Source organism: Narcine bancroftii, chromosome 11 (genome assembly GCF_036971445.1).
Source record: "Narcine bancroftii isolate sNarBan1 chromosome 11, sNarBan1.hap1, whole genome shotgun sequence".
In the NCBI taxonomy this organism is placed as follows: domain Eukaryota; kingdom Metazoa; phylum Chordata; class Chondrichthyes; order Torpediniformes; family Narcinidae; genus Narcine; species Narcine bancroftii.
Genome location: NC_091479.1, coordinates 32,640,330 through 32,661,776, shown reverse-complemented (window position 1 = coordinate 32,661,776; position 21,447 = coordinate 32,640,330). Strand labels below are relative to the sequence as shown.

The window sequence follows — 21,447 nt, the reverse complement described above, 5'->3', positions numbered from 1 at the left end:
ACCACTAATCAACGTGCCGTTCCTCGGCATGCAGCACCGTCCACGTGTGGTCCATTAAATGGGTGAGTGCCCAGTGGTCTGTTTTATGGTATTGCGCGACATCGGAGAACCGCGTCACCGACGGTTCACAACGTGGGCTGTGTGCCCGCTTGGCCCTCTACATATATTTATTTCGATTATTCATTTGGTCATTACGTGCTGCATATTGTGTGCTTTTGTGCAGGAACCATGGTAGTTTTGTCGGGTTGTAGATGTACGACCCAGTGCATCACTCCATGGATTCACAGAACATTACAGCACCGATACAGGTCCTTCAGCTTTTCTAGTCTGTGCCAAACTCTTATTCTGCCTTGTCCCACTGACCAGCATCCAGTCCATCACCCTCCATCTCCCTCGTATCCCTGAACTTGTCCAAACTCTTCATTGCTAACACTGAGCTCACATTAACTCAAGCAGCTGGCAGCTTGTTCCACTTTCCCACCACCTTGTGTGGAGAAGCTCCCCCTCATGTTTCCACTAAACTTTTCCCCTTTCATCCTTCGCGCATGTATTAAGCATTTCTCCAAGAGGCAGACTCTCAAGAAAACAACCTCTATCCTCAAGGATCCTCACCACCCAGACCAGGCCTTCTTCACACTGTGATCACCAGGGAAACAGGTCCAGGAGCATGAAGACGAACACCCAATGGTACAAACACAGCTTCTCCCCCTCTGCCATCAGATTTTTGAATGGACAAGGAACCACAGTCACTCCCTCACTTACTCTTCATTTTGGACAAATGGATTTCTTTTTTTAAAATGTAATTTAGTACAATATTTGCACCTGTATTGTTGCCACAAAACGACAAATTTTCTGACATGTTCATCACAATAAATTTTTAATTCTGAACACTGCGCATACATCAAAAAACAATCATAGCTCAAAAAACAATTTCAAAAGATGAATTAACTATTTCCATGCACCCTCCCCTTTTATGTCTATTTTTCTAAATCCACTCCATGATCGAGACTTCTCCACTTAAACCCAACCCACATTTCTTCTCCCATTCAAAGTACTCAGTAATACACCAAGAAACTAAAATAAAATCTCAATGCTGGAAATACTCAGCAGGTCATCTACTGGAAAAATAATCGGAGTTAAAACCTTCAGGTCGATAACCTTTCACTGGGATTCAGAAAGATGATCAAACAAACCTGATTCTCTTTGCTGAGAAAAAGAAGAGGGGAAATAACAAACTGAATACGTGGTATGAAAAGCCCAAGCAGCAGAAATGGCAGTGGTGCTGGATGAGTGGAGTCGACTCATTGATCAGCACATCTGTCTGGATGGAGGGGTAAAGGATAAATAAGACAAACATGATGTCGTCACTGTGAGGTTCAATACGACAGCTGCAGAGAATCTGAAATGAAGGAATGGTGAAAATACTTGTTTTTGGATCAATGTGACAAAATTTGACCTGACAAAAGAAAACAAAATTGTTTTGCTCTGCCAGAACTCTCTAGATCAAGGGCACAACAAAATAGTCCAGAAGCCAACATTATGAAATTGAACAAAGAAGTTATACAAATCGGCAGCAAGAGATAAAACACAGTTACATAATTCCATGAAAGTGGTGTCACAGGAAGACAGGGTTCAAAAGACAGCTTTTGTCATCTTGGCCTTCATTAATTAACATATTTTAATTAGGAGTTGGGAAGTTATGGTGAGGTTGGATAAGATGTTGGTGAGGCCACATTTGGAGTATTGTGTGCAGTTCTGGTCAACTCGCTATAGGAAGGGTATTAGTAAGATTGAAAGAGTGCAGAGAACATTTACGAAGACGCTGCCAGGTCTTCAGGAGTTGAGCTACGAGAAAGGTTGAACAGGTTGGGACTTTATTCCTTGGAGTGTCGAAAAATGAGTAAGAGATTGCTTAAAGTGGAATATGAATGGGAAAAAAGGCTGAGAAAGACTGCAGTGGACCCAATTGTGAAGGAGAAAATTTCCTTGAGAAAAGTTGTCATTGGCCTATTTTCTCTGGAGTTATGAAACATGCACAGAACAAATCAATGAGGTACGATTAAAACAGTGGTTTTCAAACTTTTCAAACTTTCTTTCCACTCACCTCCCACTTTAAGTAATCCCTTACTAACAGAGCATAAGGATTAAGTAGAATATGATCCTGGGGGTGGGGGTGGGGTGGTGGAGGAGTTTGAAAATCACTGCTCTAGATGAAAAGGTTTCTCCATCTCCGTTTTAAGCAGACATCCTTTTATTCTGAGGTTGTTCCCACTGATCCTAAACTCTTGCACAACTGGCAAAATACTCTCTATCCAGCCCTTTCACTATTCAGCAGATTTCAATGAGGTCCTGCCTCATTCTTCTAAACTCGGGCGAGTACAGGCCCAGAACCATCAAATGCTCCTCAAACATTATTCCTCTCATCCCCAGGATCATTCTTGTAAACCACCTCTGGGCCATCACATCCTCTCTTAGAAATGGGGCCTACAATTGCTCACAACACTTACGAGATCAGGACAACCGGAAGGTGGTCACGGGAGGGGAAGCCAGCTGCAGGACTGCCTAGAGTCCCTGGATTGGATCGTGTTCAAGAACTCAGCTGAGGAACTGAATCACTGTACCGGGACCATAGCGAACTTTATCAAAACAGCTGTGGACGAGGGTGTCCCCACCAAATTGTTCAGGGAGTTTTCTCAACCAGAAATCCTGGAATGACAATATCCAGAAATTGCTGAGAGCCAAATCACAGTTTGGAGATACAGATACACAAGGAGCCAATACGAACCATGGAAACCCATCTCGCAGATGGTGGAGATTCACACGAGAATGGAAACAACAAAGGATACCCATCAGCTGTGACAGGGGCCTAAATGACATAAAGTGCTGCAAAAACAAATCTGGTGCAGTGGGAGGCGGCAAAGCCTCACTCCACATGAACTCAATGCCTTCTACACCTGATTTGACCACTAGTACAGGGAAGAACCATCGCAAATCCCCCCTCCCCCACGACATCTCTTGATGATCCGCTGCTATCAGTAACCAAAGATGACAATATGGGCTGCCCTCAGGATAGTGAATCAAAGGAAAGGATCAAGCCTGGATGGAGAACCCAGCAGAGGATTGATAACCTGTGTTGACCAACTGGCCATGGATATCTTCAACATCTCACTCCGACAGGGAGTGGCACCCACCTGTTTCAAATAGGCATCAAATATATCAGTTCCAAAGAGTGGGGTAACCTGCCTAAATGATGATTAATGAGTGACACTCACATCCAGTGATGAGGTGGATTGAGGGGATGGTGTTGAAGTACATCAACTCCTGTCCAAGGGGCGACATGGATCGATTCCAATTTACCAGACCTATGGCAGATGTCATCTTCACTGGCTCTGCCAAAACCCTGAAACACCCAGAAGACAAACGTGCATCCATCAGAATGCTCTTTATTGACTAGAGTCTGGCATTCCATACCATTCTCCCATCAAAGTTGATGAGCAAACTCCAAAGTCCTGGGACTCCATAACATACTGTGCAATTGGATCCAGAATTTCTTCATCTCCAGGCCCCAATTAGTGTGGATTGGCAAGAACAACTCTTCCAAAATCTCCATTAGCTCCCAAACACCAGAGGGTTGCATATTTCACCCCTGCTCGACTCGCTTTACATCTACAGCTGCATAGTTTGGTATGACAACACCATCTACAAATTCACTGCCGATAGCACAGTCATGAGCTGCATGAGGAATGGCAACGAGTCAGCATTCAGGAGGGAGATTGAAAGCAGGGTTCAATCGCGGACCAACAACAACCTCGCACTCAATGCCACCAAAACCAAGGAGCTGATTGTCGACTGTAGGAAGAAAAAAAGATGGGCATTGCCTTAATTGGAATGGTTTTGGTTTTTATACACACACACACACACACACACACACACACACACACACACACACACACACACACACACACACACACACACACATATATTTGTGCAGAGTGGAGTTAGAGTGAAGTAAAAAGTGTTGTTATTAATCTTTACCAATGAAAATTATTGTTTGAAGATGCCATTGTCCTGTGAATTATCATGGACCATTTTATGCGAATATTAATCTTTAAAGTTACAATAGTTGATATATATTATCAAGTTATTTTGTGGGTTGGATTCAGGGTCACACACACAATCCTTTGAGATGCCAGAAGGCAAGCCATGAACGGAGATGAAACGTCTGCTCATTCTGCATCTGAAACCGAAAGAGGAAAACCTTCATGATGGTCCTTGAGATACTGGAGTGTTTGCTTTATTAAAAACGGAAGAATTTGTGTTGTCAGGAAAGACTGCTGATCAAATCGAGAGACCATCTGTTGATTATCTGTGTTCTTAAAATTGAAACTAAGTCAATAGAGTGCTGAGAGATGGCAGCTGTTCGAATAAGCGAGTTCTTGATTCAAGGCTGGAGTCCATTGGCTCATGATTCATACTTTTGAAGAGGCTGAATGGACTTCAAAGGCAGAAATGACGGCACGTGTCATGGGATGAGCCATTCTGGAGAAACATTACAAATGAGAGGCAGAAGTTGTTGTCCATGCTGTGGGGAAGAGAGGATTGAAGATACAGTCGTCAGAGAAGGTACAGTTACATCGTCTTCTCCTTTCACCAGGAGTAACAAGTGGATTTTGAAGGAGGAAGACCATTTCTAACCGTCTCTTTGAGATCAAGAGAGCAGCCTCGTTGAGACCGTGGAAATGGCCACTTTTGATGAATAAAGCCAAAGTCATCTTGCATTTGCAACATAACCATTTTTAAATGCAGACTTAGTTCAGCCCTTGACTGAGTTGATGAAATCTTGGTCGAAGAAAATAGCCACTCCACTGTCTCTTTGAAAAGTCAACAGATTCATCATGTGGAACAGATTCTGAAACCTCCCTGCAAGAGAGGAAAATAAACTCACGCAGGGTAAGTTTCAGAGCAATGTTTTTTCATCCAAGGAATTCAGACGAGTTTGAAAGAGGACCGATGACGAGGTTTTGAAATCCTTCAGTTGCTTTTGCCACAATTTAAAGAAATCAACATGGTGTGAAACGACTCAAATCCAGATACAACCCTTCACAAATTGAGCTCTTACAGCTCCATTGTGTTCAACCAGCGAAAGATGAGGGGGTAAAGCCACAGGGTTAGAGAGAGTCAGCAGGTCAAACAGACATAGAGCAAAGAGAAAGAGACATCAAACATGTTGTGGGTTTGTCCCTTCATCGAGGAAAGATGAGGAAGAGAAGGTCAGAAATGGGACCATTAAATTGTGGGGGTGGAGGGCAGGAGGAAGCCAACACACACAGAGAGGGGACTTGGGTACCTGGGGCAAACAGGTAGTTCCCTCCCCCTGCCCTTCTCCCCCTGCCCTTCTCCCCCTGCCCTTCTCCCCCTGCCCTCCTCCCCCTGCCCTTCTTCCCCTCCCCTCACCCTCCTTGCCCAGCCTCCCCCTCGCCCTCCAACTCCCCCTTACCCCTGCCTGGCCCCGCCCCCTCCCCTCCTTGACCTGCCCCGCCCCCTCTGGTCTCCCATCCCCTGGACCACGCGGCTGTGGATCCCGGCGCTGCCGCCAACTTCTTCCTCCCTTTCGGCCCGCAGCGATGGACCCTGAGCAGACGACGCCGCCGCCAATGTCCCGCCTCCTCACAGCAAGAGCCAATCAGCTCGCGAAACAGCCCATCAATCCAACCAGACTTCAGCGTCCAATCCAATAGCGGCCTCACCGATTCAACCCATTGGCTCGCGCAACTGAAGCAACCAATCAGCGAGCTAGCGTGCGAACACACAGGTGAACCCAATCAGCATCGCAAGACAGAAAACAAAGGCAGTGGAAGGAGCAGGAGACCTATCGGCCCTTCCACTTACAACTACCCCAACAACTCAATCAAATCCTTGAGAAAAACAGGATCACTTTGTTTTGGCTCCAGGATTCCTCTGATCTCAAGAAATACATTGTACCCCAACTGCAAGGGAGACTATTTATTAACAAACTTTCCTTTATATTTATTACCGCTTCCAATTAAATGGAGGACACAAGTGGTTGTGTCAGCCAGCTGGACCGCCTCGGGGAACCTCATGGAGCAGGCAATCATGGTGAGAAGGTAACTCGTCCCACGGGAGGCCGGTAGTGACCCCACAATCTCATTGTAGATGTGGCTGAACCTATGTGGTGCTGGCTCGAATGTCTGGCATGGTGCCTTCACGTATGTCTGCATTTTGGTCATCTGGCAGAGTGTGCAGGCCTTGGCCCACTGACAACCTGTTTCTGGAGGCTCAGCAAGACCAACCTATTGACCACCATTTTGACAGTACTGATGGCCGGGTGCGTCAGGTTGTGCACATCATCATAAAACTGCCATCTCCATGCTGTCGGCACGATGAGGTGGGATTTGCCATTGGAATGTCACAGAGGAGCGTCTACTTACCAGGGTCGATGTTAACATCCTCCAGCCTGAGCCTGGACACTGCTGTCTTGCTTGCAAGGATCTCAGGGTCGTCCTGCTGTCCCCTGCCGAGGGCTAAGTAGTCTATTCACTGGGACAGGGCCTGGATAGACTTGATTGCGGGGATGGGGCAGTGCGTCACCCACGATGTGTTGAATGTCTGTAGTGAACTCAGACTCATATGAGAGGAGTCGCTGCTGCTTGGCCGACCACAGGTCCAACACTTTATGGAAGGCAAAAGTTAATGGCTTCTGGTCCATGAAGACACTGAATTGTCTACCTTCCAAAAATACCTTAAGTGCCTGACTGCCAGGTACAGCACCAATTGCTCTCAGTCAAAGACGCTGTATTTGAGTTCAGGTGGCCAGAGGTGTCTGCTAAAGAAGGACAGGGGCTGCCATTCCCCTTTGATGAATTGCTCCAGTGCGCCCCCTACTGCTGTGCTGGAAGCATCTACTGTGAGAGTGGTGGGTGTCTCTGGCCTGGCGTGTACCACAAGGGTTGTGTTGGCCAGTGCGTCCTTGGCCTTCTGGAACGCCTCCAAATCCTCATTGTCCCAGGTAATGTCTTTACCTTTCTCCGCATGATGTGGGCCACGCGGGGCGTGGCAAGATGGTGTAAGGATCAGACGTGTCTTCCAGTCCTCTCCTGTCTCCATCTTAATATTTTGTCTAGAAATGCCCGTTAAAATTCTTTAAAAGTTTAGATAACTTCAGTGCTGTTAATTTAACTTATGATGGTACAATTGGTGGAAAAGAGCAAAAAAAAACGACAACAGATTATCAAAAAACTACATTTTCCAAAAGTTCAAGTTTTGGAGCCTACCTGCAGGAAAGACATCGAGACTCTGCCTGAAATGGATCCCAGGAGAAAGGTACAGCTTTCGGATGTAGAGTTCAATATTACATCGGTAGAGCCCTCTAAAGTGGGCGCCAAACAGCCTTTAGAACAAAGAGTTACTCAGGTTCGCACATGTGCAGTACCATCTGACGGCAATGTTATGAATGAACCACTTGTAGTAACATCAGTTGAAGTACCGGCTGGGGAAAGGCATTTGTCAACTGTAGCGGTGGCACTGCAAACTGCACCTTTTGGGATAAAAGAACCTATACAACTTGATGGACTGGGGAAAACCCCGGCCAGCGTCCTCCAGTCATTGCTGGAAAGGCTGTGGCTGGGGTTTCCACACGCAGCTATACTACAAGGAAGGCAACCAGAATGAAGGAAGCAAAAGAAGACCCTTTGGTTATGCAGAAGAAGCAGGAATCTGTTGAGCCAGAATCTCTTCCAATTGAAAAGATTCTTGTGAATCTTGAATCTAAATGATCTTATACAATGCAGGGATTATCCAAGATTATGACTGAACTTGGTACTAGGTTTAATACTCTGTGGTGAAAATACATTCTCAACAGATGGCTGAGTTTGGAGCTTTTAAGCTTGAAGTGAGAGATAAATTTAATTCGTGTGAAGAAGATATAGACGAAATACGAGATCATGTTTCAGATGTGACCAAAATGGTCAAAGACTTACAAACTCAAAATAAAAATTTGGTGAAAAAGATTGTTTATTTGGAAAACCAATCCAGACGGAACAATATAAAGATTATTGGTTTGCCGGAAGGAATGGAGGGACCAGACCCAAGAAAATTTTTTACTGAATGGATTCCGCAGGTGCTGGGTAAAGAACATTTCCCGGAAGGTATAATACTGGAACGTGCTCACAGAGCCTTGCGTAGAAGACCTATTTCAGGTCAAAGTCAAGACCTGTTTTGGTTCGTTGCTTGAATTATTACGACAGAGAAATAATTTTACGAGTGGCTATGAGAAATGCACAACAGAGAAAATCACCCTTGATGATTCAAAATAATCGAGTTTTCTTCTATGCGGATTTGAGTCAAGAAGTTATGTTCCAATGACGGGAATTCAATTCTGCTAAAGAGTTGTTGTGGAAGAAAGGTTATAAGGCAACCTTTAGATATCCAGCTGTTTTGAAGGTTTTTCAAGATGGTTGCCAACCAAAGTTCTTTGATTCTCCAAAGGAAGCTATAGCATTTGCTCAAGAGCTGCCAATTACTCGGTTTCAACAGAGACGTAGTCCGCCGCGATCTCTAAGGAGACAAGAGATGGAAGAAAAGAGCCGTGCTCCAAGAAGGAATGGTTGTAATGGTGACTCGGCAGTTGGAGCTGGTTAAAAGAAGAGTTGTTCTTTTTTTTTTAATGTTTTTTTTAAAAAAGGAATATTAAATAATGATGATGTTAGTTTAAGATGAAGTGAGAGTTGGGGGAGAGAACTGGATGGGCACTATTTCCTGAAAGTCATCTGCTACGTGTGAGTTATCTCACACCCATTTTTTTTGGGAGTTACCGCATTGCGCGGTTTAGACGGGAGGGGGTATTTTTAACCTCCTACCTGTTTTTTTTTCCCTTTTTTTGTATTATTAGATTAAAGAGTTAAGGGTTTTCTTTTGTGTTTATAAAAAAAAGCATAAGAAAGTATTTGATTGTTTAAAAAACTAAATATTCATGTGGTTTTTTTTGTAAAGTTTATTCAGTAGATAAGGAATATTTGAAATTTAAATGTGAATGGGATGGATAAGTTTTTTTTAATATTTTTTCTTTAACTTTAAGGTGAAAGGAGTGGTAATTCTGGTGTATATTATTTTGCTATTTTAGTTATAGAACGAAGGGAATAATGGTGAAAGTTATAAATTGAATTGTACAATTCTTAATGAGGCTTGAATTTTGTTTGTGGCTTATGCTCTATTTGTTGAAGATATAGATTTTGTTGTAGATGTGTTTTTATTATTTGGATATCTGAATTTTAACGTAATGGTTGGGGATATTTAAATGTGGTATTGGAGCTTTTATTGGGTAATTATTCAAGGTTAAAAGGGAAAAATGGTGGAAGAGTACCAAATTTGAATTGTACAATGTTTCATGAGGTTGGAATTTTGTTTTAAGATGGCAGTTTATGTGACTAATATGATGATAGATGTGAAGTTAGTTGATATTTGGTGAAGGTTTATCTCTATAGAGAAAGTTTTATTTTTCATCTTTTTTTTTCTCATGCTACAATTTTTTTAAAGAATTGATTATTGTTTAAGAATTTTTGATAGACAATATTACTAATTTTACTAATTTTTTATATTACGTTTGAGTTAATAATATGTTTCATCTTAACTCCATTAAATATATGCATTTAAGTTTGATTTAAATATGTTTTTTAAGTCTGATATCTTAGTATTAATTACTTTTCTTTTTGTTAGTATTTTAATCGGTTATGTTTTTGTTTTTTTTTGTAAGTGGGTTTTTTCTCACATATATTATTAACTTTATTAATTCTTCACTCTTTATTTTGGGGGGAAGGGGGGGGTTGGACTAATTTAAGTTGGGTTTTTAATGTGTAATAATTATTGGGGAGGGTATAGTTTATTTAGATCACTCATACTGTATTGTAATTTTATTATTTTGTTCTTAATTTTTAAAATGTAATTCTATATGTTATTCATGTTATAAAATCTTAAATAAAGTTTAAAAACAAAAAAATGATGTCAGCCACTACCGGTATGAATTGGTGATAAAAATTAATCGTACCAGTGAATTCTTGCAGTCCCTTCATTATGTGGGGTTTGAGGAAGCACTTAACAAACTCTACCTTTTCAAGCAGGGTTTAGTTCCGTGCCTGTTGATTTGACCCCCAAGGAAGTCGAACGTTTCCAACCTGAGCTAGCACTTAGCAAGGTTTATATAGTAAGTCCAAATTCCCGCAGCCAGGCGCACAGTCACATTAGACGGTCTCTGTTTAGCTTCATTGCCACCACTTTGACATCTTGTGGTTACTGCCACCCTCTGCTGTTGGAGAATATCCTCCTTGGTCTCAGCCCCTCAATGTAACTAAGAACCCCTAAAATGCCCCTAATGTTTTGGCCTTCATCACTACTCCTGGCAAGGTATTCTTGACACCCACAACTCTGGGTAAAAGAAAATACCCCTGATATCTCCCCTAAATCTTCCTCCCTTTGCTTCAGACAGATGTCTTCTAGTGTTTGCTACTCCCATCTGGGTTTCAGGCAAACTGAAGGACATCTTTCACCGAGTTTCTGGTTTTCCAGCAGTTCTGGATGTCTGTCTCTGGATGCTCTGCTCCGTGGACCACCCCGCAGTATCCCATCAAGTCCTGGAGTCTCTGTGTCAGCAATGCTCTGCTGACCACTGCCTGACAGACTTGTGGTCAAAAGTGTTTGTCTATGAAACCGTTCCCAGGAAGGTAAAGGGGCAAAGTCTTGCTGACTGGAACATTGTGCAGCACCAGGGCCAGGCCAATCTTTTGCAACACCTGAGCCAGGTAGAACCTCAGCACATAGCAGCATTTGATGCCCTTGAACTTTGGTTGCAAGCACAGCCACACACAATTATGGCCATGCTGGTTACACCCTTGTCCCCATTGATTGACGATGTACACGGTCCTTCTCCAGACTCTATCCATTTTGGACCCCCACATGAATAGGAAATTTGTTTTGGGAATTGACAGGGTGGTGGTGTGGGGATGGGCCAAACCTGGCCCACGTGCAGCAGGACCGAAAGTTCCTTGCACATTGCACCTGATAATCAGGTTTTACCCGAATGACAGAGATGGGTATCTGTGTGGTTCTCCCTGTCTCCTGGACCTGGGGGTCTTTGTACTGCTCCCCATCTCCTTAAGTTGGTGCTTTGTTCTCCACCACCCCCACAAGAAATCCAAGACCCCTGGATGGAGGGCAGAGGCGCAGAGAGATCAGTGAGAACACGGGTAGTTTCAACAGGGTGGGGTCCATCCAGGCGCCTGATTACAGGAGGAACCAAGTGGGAAGGAGGATGCAGGGCATTCGATAGCAGGACATTGCGAGAGAGTGGATTCCTCGAACTCTTGAGGGGAGAAGGAGCTGGTCGATCCATCGGTTTAGGTGGGGCAGGGTATAGACATGGCAGCTGACTGGATTTGTCAGCGGGTTACTGAGACCTGGGAAAGGAGGGGAAGGAGGATGCAGTAGTGTTCTGAGAGTGCTGAGGGAGAGGCAACATGGGTGCCACCTCAAGGCAACGGTCCCCTGATTGTTTGCAGGGATGGGCTCTGTAAATAGACTCATAGATATCCAGCACAGAGCATCTTTGTCGCCCTGCCATCAGGAAGGAGATATGGAGGAATAAAAGCAGAGCAGCCAGGGAGGGAAATAGCTTCTTCCCACAGGCCGTGCGATTGACAAGGCAACATGAGCTGGATGGGAGCTAAGAATGAAAAGGGTGAGAGGAATATGGACTGATTACAACAGCTCAGCTAGCAGGAGAGAGGGGCTGAAGGGCCTGTTTCTGTTTTGTTTATCTGGACCAGCCTTTTGAGTTCAAGCTTTAAAAAACCTAATCATTTTTAAATTTAATATCAACGGTACAGAATGAATCAAGAGACAAGATGTCTGTCCAGCAGCAAGCGTCGAAGGCACTTCCTGAAACGGAGGCTCTGAAACCACAGGGAGGTTCTGGATGGAAAGAGGCCCAGCTTCTTCTGGAAGGAGGAGAGGAGAGGCAGGGGAAATGTGGGGGAAGGGAAGGGGAGGGGAGGGGCGGGGCTAGGGATGCCGTCCACCGTTCACCTCCCCTTTCCTCTACCCCGTTCCCCTCCCCTTTCCACTGCCCGTTCCCCTCCCACATCCCCTCCCCCCTTCCCTTCCCCAGTTCCCGTCCCCCGCTCGCCTCCCCCATTCCCCTCCCCCTTCCCTTCCTCCTACTCCTAACCCTAACCCCTAACAAAATCCTAAACCTAACCTTAACACTACCGATACCCCCTACCACCACTCCACATCCCCTAACTCTACCCCCACCCCGTCCACTAACCCTAACTTTATCCCTACGCCTATGCCGCCCCCTAACCCCAACCCTAATGCTACCCACCATCCCCTAACCCCAAACCTCACTCCTCCTCTACCCCCTGCTCCTACTCCCTTCCCCTATACCTAACACAAGCCCACTTCCCTGAACTATAAACCTAACCATAAACCAAGATATAGCCCTACCCCATGTCTCCTAACACTAACCCTAACTCTACCCAACTTCCCCAACCCTAAAGTAAACCCTACCCCTATCCCTTACAACCTACCCCCTTCCCCTAACCATACCTCCTACCCCTTCCCCATACCCGCACCCCCTACAACTACCCCCTTCCCCTAACCCTACCTACTACCCCTTCCCCATACCCGCACCCCCTACCACTACCCCTACCCTATCCCTTACAACCTACCCACTTCCCCTAACCCTACCTCCTACCCCTTCCCCATCCCCGCACTCCCTACCACTACCCCCTACCCTACCCCTTACCACAACCCCTACCCTTACCCCCTTCCACTACCCCCTTTCTCCTACCCCCTTCCCCTCCCCCTCCTTCCCCTAGGTTAGGGGTAGGAAGGGGAAAGGGAAGGGGGAGGGGAAGGGGAGGAGGAGAAGGGGAGGGGAAGGGGGAGGGTTAGGGCAGGGGATGGGGGAGGGGAAGGGGAGGGGGAAAGGGGAAGGGAAGGGCGGAGGGGAAGGGGGAGGTGAAGAGTGGAGGGCTGGGGTTAGGGCATAGGTGTGAGGGCAGGGGAAGGGGAAGATGAGCGGGAGGGGGTTGGGATGGAGGAGGGGTAGAGGAGAAGAGGGGAAGTGGGTGAAGGGACATGGAAGAGGCAGGGAATGGGGTTGGCAGGGCCAGAGGGAGAAGGGGAGGGGTTCAGGCCATCATGATGTTGTCCGTCCTCTGTTCAGCTGGGATGCGAGGTTCTTCTGAACTCGTGTCTTGTCTCTAAGATCGCTCCTTCTCCTGGGAAGAGAAATACGAGTGATAGAGATACTATCTCTGAGGCCTGATCACAATGACTTTGGAGGGTCCCAACTCTTCCCCCATAATCCCCCCTACCCCTGAACACTGGAACCTTTCCCCTTCCTCTGCTTTACCTGAGAAAGTGTGTTTTGGCGAAAACCACGATCTCTCTCTTCAGAGCTCAGAGCAACATGTGTCCATCAGGCAACACCCTGGTTCTCCACGATATGGCAGCAAGTTGCTAGACAATCATGGATGGATCAGTCGAGACCGTTCAGCTGATCCAGCTGAACCTACCCCACAACAATGTTACCCTCCCCTCCCTCACACCAGTACCCTCCATTTTTCTTTAATTCCTGTCCATATTAAAATCCTTTTCATGCCTTTTTTGGACCAGCCTCCGCTAGTACCCCGACAATGCATTCCAGCCACCCACTACATTCTGTGTGAATAAAATGTACCCCTCACGTCTTGCATAAATTTCCCTCAGCTAACCTTATTTAGACGTCCTCTGGTATTCTCGACCCAGGAATGCACACAATATTCCATGTGTGGTCTGACGAGAATTTTATACATCTGCAACGATACCTCTCGGTTTTTGAACTCAATCCCCTGACTCCTGAAGGCCAGCACACAATACACAATCTTAAACTCCCTCTCAATTTGCACAGCAACCTTGAGTGATATATGGAGCAGGATCTAAATATTTCTCTGTCCTGCACACTGTTCATAATCCTGCCATTAACCAAGTGCTCTGCCCACACATTCTTGTAATCCGCATTCAATAAAGATATTGGTCTATATGAAGCTACTTTTAATGGGTCTCCAACCTTCTTTGGAATAACTGTTATTCGTGCCCTTGAAAATTACTCTGGAAATAAACCTGGACCAGTTGCTTATTTAAGTACATCTGATTTACAGGATTGAACTCCATCTGTCACTTCTCTGCAAAATGGATGACCTATGACAACCTTCTACACTGTCTACAACATCTCTACCTCTGTGTCATCCCCTGACATACCCACCCTTCCACTCCCATCATCATTCATAAAAATCACAAAGAGCAGGGGTCCCAGAGCAGATCCCTTTGGAGCGCCACTAGTCATTGTTCCATCTACTACTACCCTCTGTTTACTGCAGACAAGCCAATTCTGAATCCACACAGCCAAGGCTCCATGGTTCCCATGCCTCCGGACATTCTGAATGAGGTCACCGTGGGGACCTTGTCAAGCACCTTACTAAAATCCTCGTGCAGCACAACAGACCTTGACCTTCATCTATTTCCTTTGACACCTCCTCGAAAAACTCAATTTGACTCGTGAAGCAGGACCTGCTCCTCACAAAACTATCCATGAGTTTGCCCACCATGTTTGGGCATTGCCCTCGGCCCCAGAATCTGCAGACTTCCTGGCCAGTTCCTCCCTTACCCCTTCCCAGAGCTTCCGCATCCATTAGAACATCAAGCATTGCTGCCCAGTACAGGCCCTTTGGCCCATAAAGGCTGTACTGACCTTTGTAAATGTTCTCCACAACCTTTACCTGTACCACACCCATAGGAACATAGGAAGTGGGAACAGGAGTAGGACAAAAATGGCCTATCGAGCCTGCTCTGCCATTCAATATGATCAAGGCTGATCTAATTTATGACCTAACTCGACCTACCCTGCCTTCTCGCCATATCCCCAAATTCCTCTATCATGTAAAAATTCTGTTCCCTCACATCCACATGCTCGTCTTAGAGACTTTTATATGTACCTATTCTACCAACCGCTATCACTTTCACCGGTGACGCATTCAAAGCTCTCACAACTCTCTGCATAAAAAAAAGTCTCCCCTCACCTGAAGCGGATGCTCTCTGAGATTTGCACCTGACACTTTAGGAAAGGTTTCTGGCTGTTCATTCCATCTAAGCCCCCCACAATCTTATTTAGAAAAAGTTATTAAGCTGTGGAAGGGGCAAGTTGGGAGAGGGAGGAGGGGAGAGAGCTGGTGGGGGAGGGGTGAGAGCTGGTGGGGAGGGGACAAGGCCGTGTTGGGGAGAGGGATCAGGACCGCGTTGAGGTGGTGAACGGACAGACATGGGTGGATCTACCTGCCGAAATAAAGGAGCAATAAGAAGGCCATCTCGGGATCTACCAGCATCTTCTGGGGCTTGATGTCTCAATGGAAAACCCCCTGAGGATGGAAGTAGGCCATGCTCTGCTACAGCTGGTACATGACTCATGAAGCAGGACCTGCTCCTCACAAAACTGGTAACACAACGATATAACATGACCCACTCTGCCTCCACACTTGCCGGGTCTATATCCTGAGGGTAAGGGGAGGTGGGTGAAGGGCCCCTCCCTGCCAATCAACATCCATCCTCATCATCCTCTCCACCCCTCTCCCCTCACTACCCTTTCTCTCCTCACCAATACCCATTGAGACCCTCATGCACCCTTCATCGATATCCAGTCCCCAGCGAGACTCAGCCAGTAAACTCCTTCATATCCTCCAACCCCACCATCCAAGCTTGCCCCAGTGGACAACTTGACCACCCAGATCCACAACCACCTTGATGTAGATCATGGGAATGGGCTGCTTGGCCTTGTTGAAGTGCTGGGCCATGCAGTGAACCGCCTCGGGAACATAGTCCAGACCCAGATTCAAATAAACCTCCTCTTTCTCTTGGACACAATACAAATATGTAAGCTGGATTTACCCTCCAACACCCAGTGCCTCTCCCAACTGGAGTGCCAGCCCCTCCTGCTCTCTGTAGGCCTGATGCCCCCACTGCTCAACACAACATTGCATGAATCCAAGGGCTCAGCGAGCAGAGCGTCAACAGGCCATAGTGGACCCGTCCGCTGCCCCATCATTCGGCTTCTGGTGAGGCTGCACAAAATGTGCAGCTCTGACCGCCCTCCCTCGTGAGGCAAGGATTCACCGGGAGAGAAAAACCATTGACGTTTCGAGATGAGAAATGTTTGCAGCCGGGTGTTGGCTGGGGTCGAACATGTGGAGGCTGAGTTGTTGGGACGATTCAGAGCAGGCGTTGATTTGGAAGGGCACCAAAAGGTTCTGGGGAAGTGAGTTATGTGGGAAAATACATTCGTGAAATGAATTGGGGAAACAGACTGGAGGGGCTGAGTGGCCGAATTTGGCGACCTTGTCTTGTGGTCTTGGCTGCTGCTGTCTGGAGTTGAAATGGCAAGAGGTCATGAGTTAATGGGTGAAGAGCAGGGCAGCCAGCGTCAAGGAGTCGGCCCTGGTCAGAGGGACAGGATGGAGGCAACAGAGAGACTGCAGCGAGACAGATCGATTGAAGGAATGGGGAAGGTAGCAGCAAATGATATGCATCAGAGTGAGGGTGGGGTGGTTGCAGGTGGATCTTACCTTGACTACAGAGGAGTAGAAGTTGAGAAGAGGGACGATGATGGTGTGATCCAACTTTCGCACGATCTGCAGTTTGCGGTTCTATGGCGAGAGAGGAACATCAGCAAGGCTGGGCGATGGGTCGGGGACCTGAGGGGCGACTTGTCCAAGTTGAGGGGGGAGGCGGGGAGGAGATTCGTCAAGAGGTCAGAGGTGGGGAACTCCAAGGGAGGCCGAAGTGGGGGACTTTTCGAGAGTCAGTTGGGGGGACTTTTCGTGTCGCTGGAGTGGGGACTCGTCAGGGGGTTCATTGAAGTATCATTTCAGTTTTTATGATTGTTTTCCCAGCTTCTACTAAACAATTAATTTGCAGAAAATCTCTGATATTTGCCAGGTGTGTGTGTGTGTGTGTGTGTGTGTGTGTGTGTGTGTGTGTGTGTGTGTGTGTGTGTGTGTGTGTGTGTGTGTGTGTGTGTGTGTGTGTGTGTGTGTGTGTGTGTGTGTGTGTGTGTGTGTGTGTGTGTGTGTGTGGGAGGGGGGGTGCTGTTGTGGGTTTGTGTGACTTTCTCTGTTTCCAAACCCCATGGCCTCTGTCAGATGCTCCTCTTTCCACCCACCCTTCAAAAATGTGTTTGGGGTGTTTGTCAATTGGGTGTAATGGTGTGAAACGGGCTCATGTGTCGCAAGGGCCTGTGAACGTGCTGTAGGCCTAAAGTTAAATATCAGGGTGTTCCATTTCCACACAACTGCTCCTCCCCCTCACCTTGAATCTCTTGTCCTGCAAGATCTTCTTGATGGCAATCAGCTCTCCGGAGTCCACCAGCCTTGCCTGGTACACCACACTGAAAGATCCATTGTCGATGATTTTATCATCTGTGCAGGACACCACCTTGGGGACGTTGGGTCCATGACCCGGTGTGGCCACCTCTGTTGTGACCTTATTGCCATGTCCTCTGGGGAAGAAGCAGCAGCATTTACACACCCAGAGGGTACACAACAGGTCATTTATCCCAACCCAGCCTTGCTGTCCAAGTTAGTCTCTACCCCTCCCTCTAACTCCCTTCCAACGTTCTCCTAAATGTCAGAATTGATCTTTTGTTGGTTCGTTCCAGCCTTTCAGTAGAAATATTGCCACCCCAGGTCCCTCTTTGATCACTCTCCTCAGACTGAGGCCAGTTCTGCAGCTGTTCACTTTGTTTACAACCCTCCCTCCATGGGAGCACGTCCCTGGGAGATGAAGCACTCTGAACCCCACCACGGGTTTAGCAGAAGCCCTCCACATTCCCAGAAGCTCAGCAACACCGTGATCTTCCATGATGCAAGCGAGACCTCGTCGCCTGAGGGAGCAGGTGGTGCGGAGAGAGCCCCACTCTTCACCGCTCAACTCTGTTGGGTCCGCCGCAGCAGAAACACTTTCTAGCACCTTGATCCAGGTCCACTGGGGGAAAGAATCCTATCCCGGTTGGGGGGGTGTGGGGGTGTATGCAAGGGTGGAAGGGATCTTGTAACCCGGGGGGGGCGGGGGGGGTGGGTGGAGGAGCGGTCCTGTCTCTCAGTGGACAGATCCCATTCCAGGTGGAGGGGGAGCTCTGTCCCATTTCTGTTGAAAGGTCTACTTTCCATCCCCCTCGCAACTTCTCTTCTCCATCAGACACATCACACTCTCCCCTGCCCCGATTCCTCTACCACACTCTCATCCACCACCCAACACCACCCCCATGGTTTCCCCAGTGCCTTCCGTCCCCTCGCACCCCATCCCCCCAGCTCAACCCTATGTCCCCTACCTCTGATCCAATCTCCCTTGACATTAGCCTGTGGTGCAACCCCATTCCTTGGTTCTCCCCTCCACTCCTACAGACCCCATCCCTGTATTCCCTCACATGCCATTGTTCTCCCCTCCCCAGTCCCCTCCAGCTGCCTCATAAAGTGCCCTGCACTCAGGATGGGGAGAGGGGATTAAATGCAGCCTCCATTCTCTCCGCCCACACTGGGTGAAGGATGGTGCCAGAGGAGGCTCTGTCCCAGTCGGGGAGCCTGTAACAGGCTCTTTATCTCACCCATGGGTGCAGGGTGCATTTAAACACAACCCTGTTGATCAGAGGGTCCCTGGGATGAGACTGCGTCCTACTCCGACATGGGGGCCAGAATCCCCTTCCAGGAGAGGCATCTTTCTCTTGTTGCTGTGCCATAACACGACTCAGCTATGGCTGCCCCATGCAGTGACATCATCGCCCCCTCTGTGTCATCATCTCCCCCCTCTGTGACACCTCCCCTCTCTGTGACACCACTAGTGTAATGGGCAGGGACATCAAACCATTTAAATCCTCCTCAATTTCCCCAAGCAAGGGGAGAATAATTCAGCTGGTCTAAATTACTCGTTGTTATCTATTCTAACTCCTAGACATTTGATTCCATTTTGCCGCCACATTTGTTGACTATTTTCTTGACATTGGCTCTAATCCCCCTTCCTAAGTGACATGATTTTGCACATATCCCAAAAGAACTTATACCCAGAGATCTCCCCATAGTCCTCCAGGGTGGAGCACAACTTGGGCAATGAGTGTATCCGGTCTGTCAGATATATCAGAACAACTTCTGCAAATAAATTGATTTCATGCTCTTCCTGGCCTGTTCTGAAACCTTTAATGCCTGAATCCTGGCAAATGGCCTCGGCTAATCGCTCCATGGCCAGTACAAACTCACTCACTGGGGGTGTGGGGGGGGGGGAGTCTGACCTTGATTGGCATGCCTGTTGGCTACCTCTGTCCCTCTCATCTCGACATCAGTGGCTCAGGTTGGGGGAGTCTGTACTGCCTCCTGCAGTGCACAGCAGCGCTGCTGGACCACCTTTATCTCCTTATTTTCCTGGGCCCTCTCCAAATCTTTCCTTTCTATGATCTCACATTGGTTTCTCAGGAGAAACACTGGCAGCCAAAAGGCACCCTCTGATTCCCCTTAGATTTTGGGAACCCCGACTTCTTGAAGTGGGACAACACGTGGTGACCTATTTTCTCAAGATGTGGATCCAGGAGCTTGGACCAGTCTACCAGTTTGCCGTGGTCCGCCAGCATGCTTGCCAAGCTCCCCAACCCTGCACTCTCGTCAGTACACACGCAGATCTTGTTCTCCCTGCCTGCACTAGATTTCCTGCCCCGATTCCAAAGCATCTCCACTGCAGCTGTGTTCAGTCGGAACTCGAAGGACCCTGCTCACTGCACCAATTATTATGTGTGTGAAACTGATTCGAGGGGTCCCAAGGGTGGCGAATTTGAACACAGTTGTCTTTTATTGACACATGTAGTGAAGTCGCACGAGGAGTAAAACACACACACAGACACAAACTCGCCGGATTAATCGATACACTTGCAACCACTCATGGATAGAAAACTTGACAATCAACTTGTCACGTACGATACCTTGAACAGGTCATTCATTCACTCATTGATCTTGGATGCCTGTGGGTGGTAGGGGATATGCAGGTGGCCCCAAATACTTGGCATCACCACCCATTGCTGGTCGGACGTTATCCGATAGGGTATTCCACATATGGAGCACGCTTAAATGGTGCTTGGTCGGCCCGCTGGCAGGACATCCGAGTATGTGCTGACCATCGTGAGAACATATCACTTTTTATTTTGGCAGGGGAGAGGCCTGATATGGTCAATTTATCAGACTTGGTCAGCTCCCGAACCCCAGCGAATGTGGCCCTTGGTTTTAATTGCTGACAAATAGGGCATTTGGCCATCACAGTTCTTGCAACATCATGAGACCCCCAGATCCTCTGTCCATCATAGTGCCCCCATATGCCCACATTTATGATGCACCAATGCTGCCAAGGCTCCAGGGTCTCTCTGCTTGGGGAAAAAAGTGGCAGAGCATATTTGAGCAGCTCAGTCCACAGTGGCATCGCGTCAGCTTCAGCGGTTTTCCTGGAGGTGTGTCCATCCACGTGGTGGACCCTGACTATTCTTTTGTTGTTCCACCTCTCAGAAGATCTGCCAGTGCTGTTGTCCTCAGAGCAGGCAGCCATGGATCTGCCTCCCTGTCTCCTGACGCCGACCCATCCACACTGACGTGCTGTTTGGCACAGCCCAGAAATCCTGTTGCACTGATCGGAAAAGAGGCTCCTGGGCCCACCTGGTTGTCCCTTTTCGGATCAGTGCCACAGCTGCCAGCTTGGACAGTTGGCTCTCCCCTCCACTTCACCCTCTTGTGTCAGTACTTTATCTGTGGTGAGCTGGAGTGCTCCCACTTTACACCGTTGTTTTTCGCACCTTCACCAGCCGGAGCCGTCAGTAAACCAAGCTTTTTCCTGCTGTCCTGCATCGAGGGTGTTGAACGGTTTGCCCCAGGCCATGGTGCCAAGCTCTTCTCGGGGTCATTCAAGTGGGAGGCTGTCACTTTCGGACAGGACATGATCTGTTCTTGCAAGTGGCTCAGCCCTTCGGGCCCGGCCTCTGTGCGGTCTGCCATGTACCACTTCTTCGGTCCGCTGTGAGTGGCATCCGCAGATTGAACCCATCACATGTTGGGAGGTGTGGCTGGAGTGTGACTGTCTCTGCTGCCATCTGGTTCTCTGTGGTAAGCAGGCGACCATCTGACACTCAGATGGGGAGTCGCGGGAGGCAGCTACCAGGAGGGAATTGAACCAGAATCTGTGTGGGACTCGGCGACCTTGCCTCTTTTGCTCGAGGCTCCACTAGACCATTGTCTTCATTGCAGAGACAAGTCATTCAAAGGGTCTTCCAGTTTTGAGGGGTTGTGGGGTGCTTGTGGTCAGTGGCAGTGGTGTTCAACAGCG

At 47.7% G+C, this 21,447-nt stretch overlaps 1 long non-coding RNA gene across 1 annotated transcript; it reads right to left on the bottom strand.

The window, feature by feature from the left end:
* Window positions 1–12,814: 12,814 nt before the first annotated feature.
* Window positions 12,815–18,846, bottom strand: LOC138746378 (uncharacterized). Its single transcript, XR_011346919.1, has 4 exons — window positions 18,704–18,846; window positions 17,410–17,599; window positions 16,668–16,748; window positions 12,815–13,292 (listed from the first exon to the last, which is right to left on the bottom strand). It is a non-coding gene; the product is annotated as an uncharacterized lncRNA (long non-coding RNA).
* Between the last annotated feature and the right edge of the window lie 2,601 nt (window positions 18,847–21,447).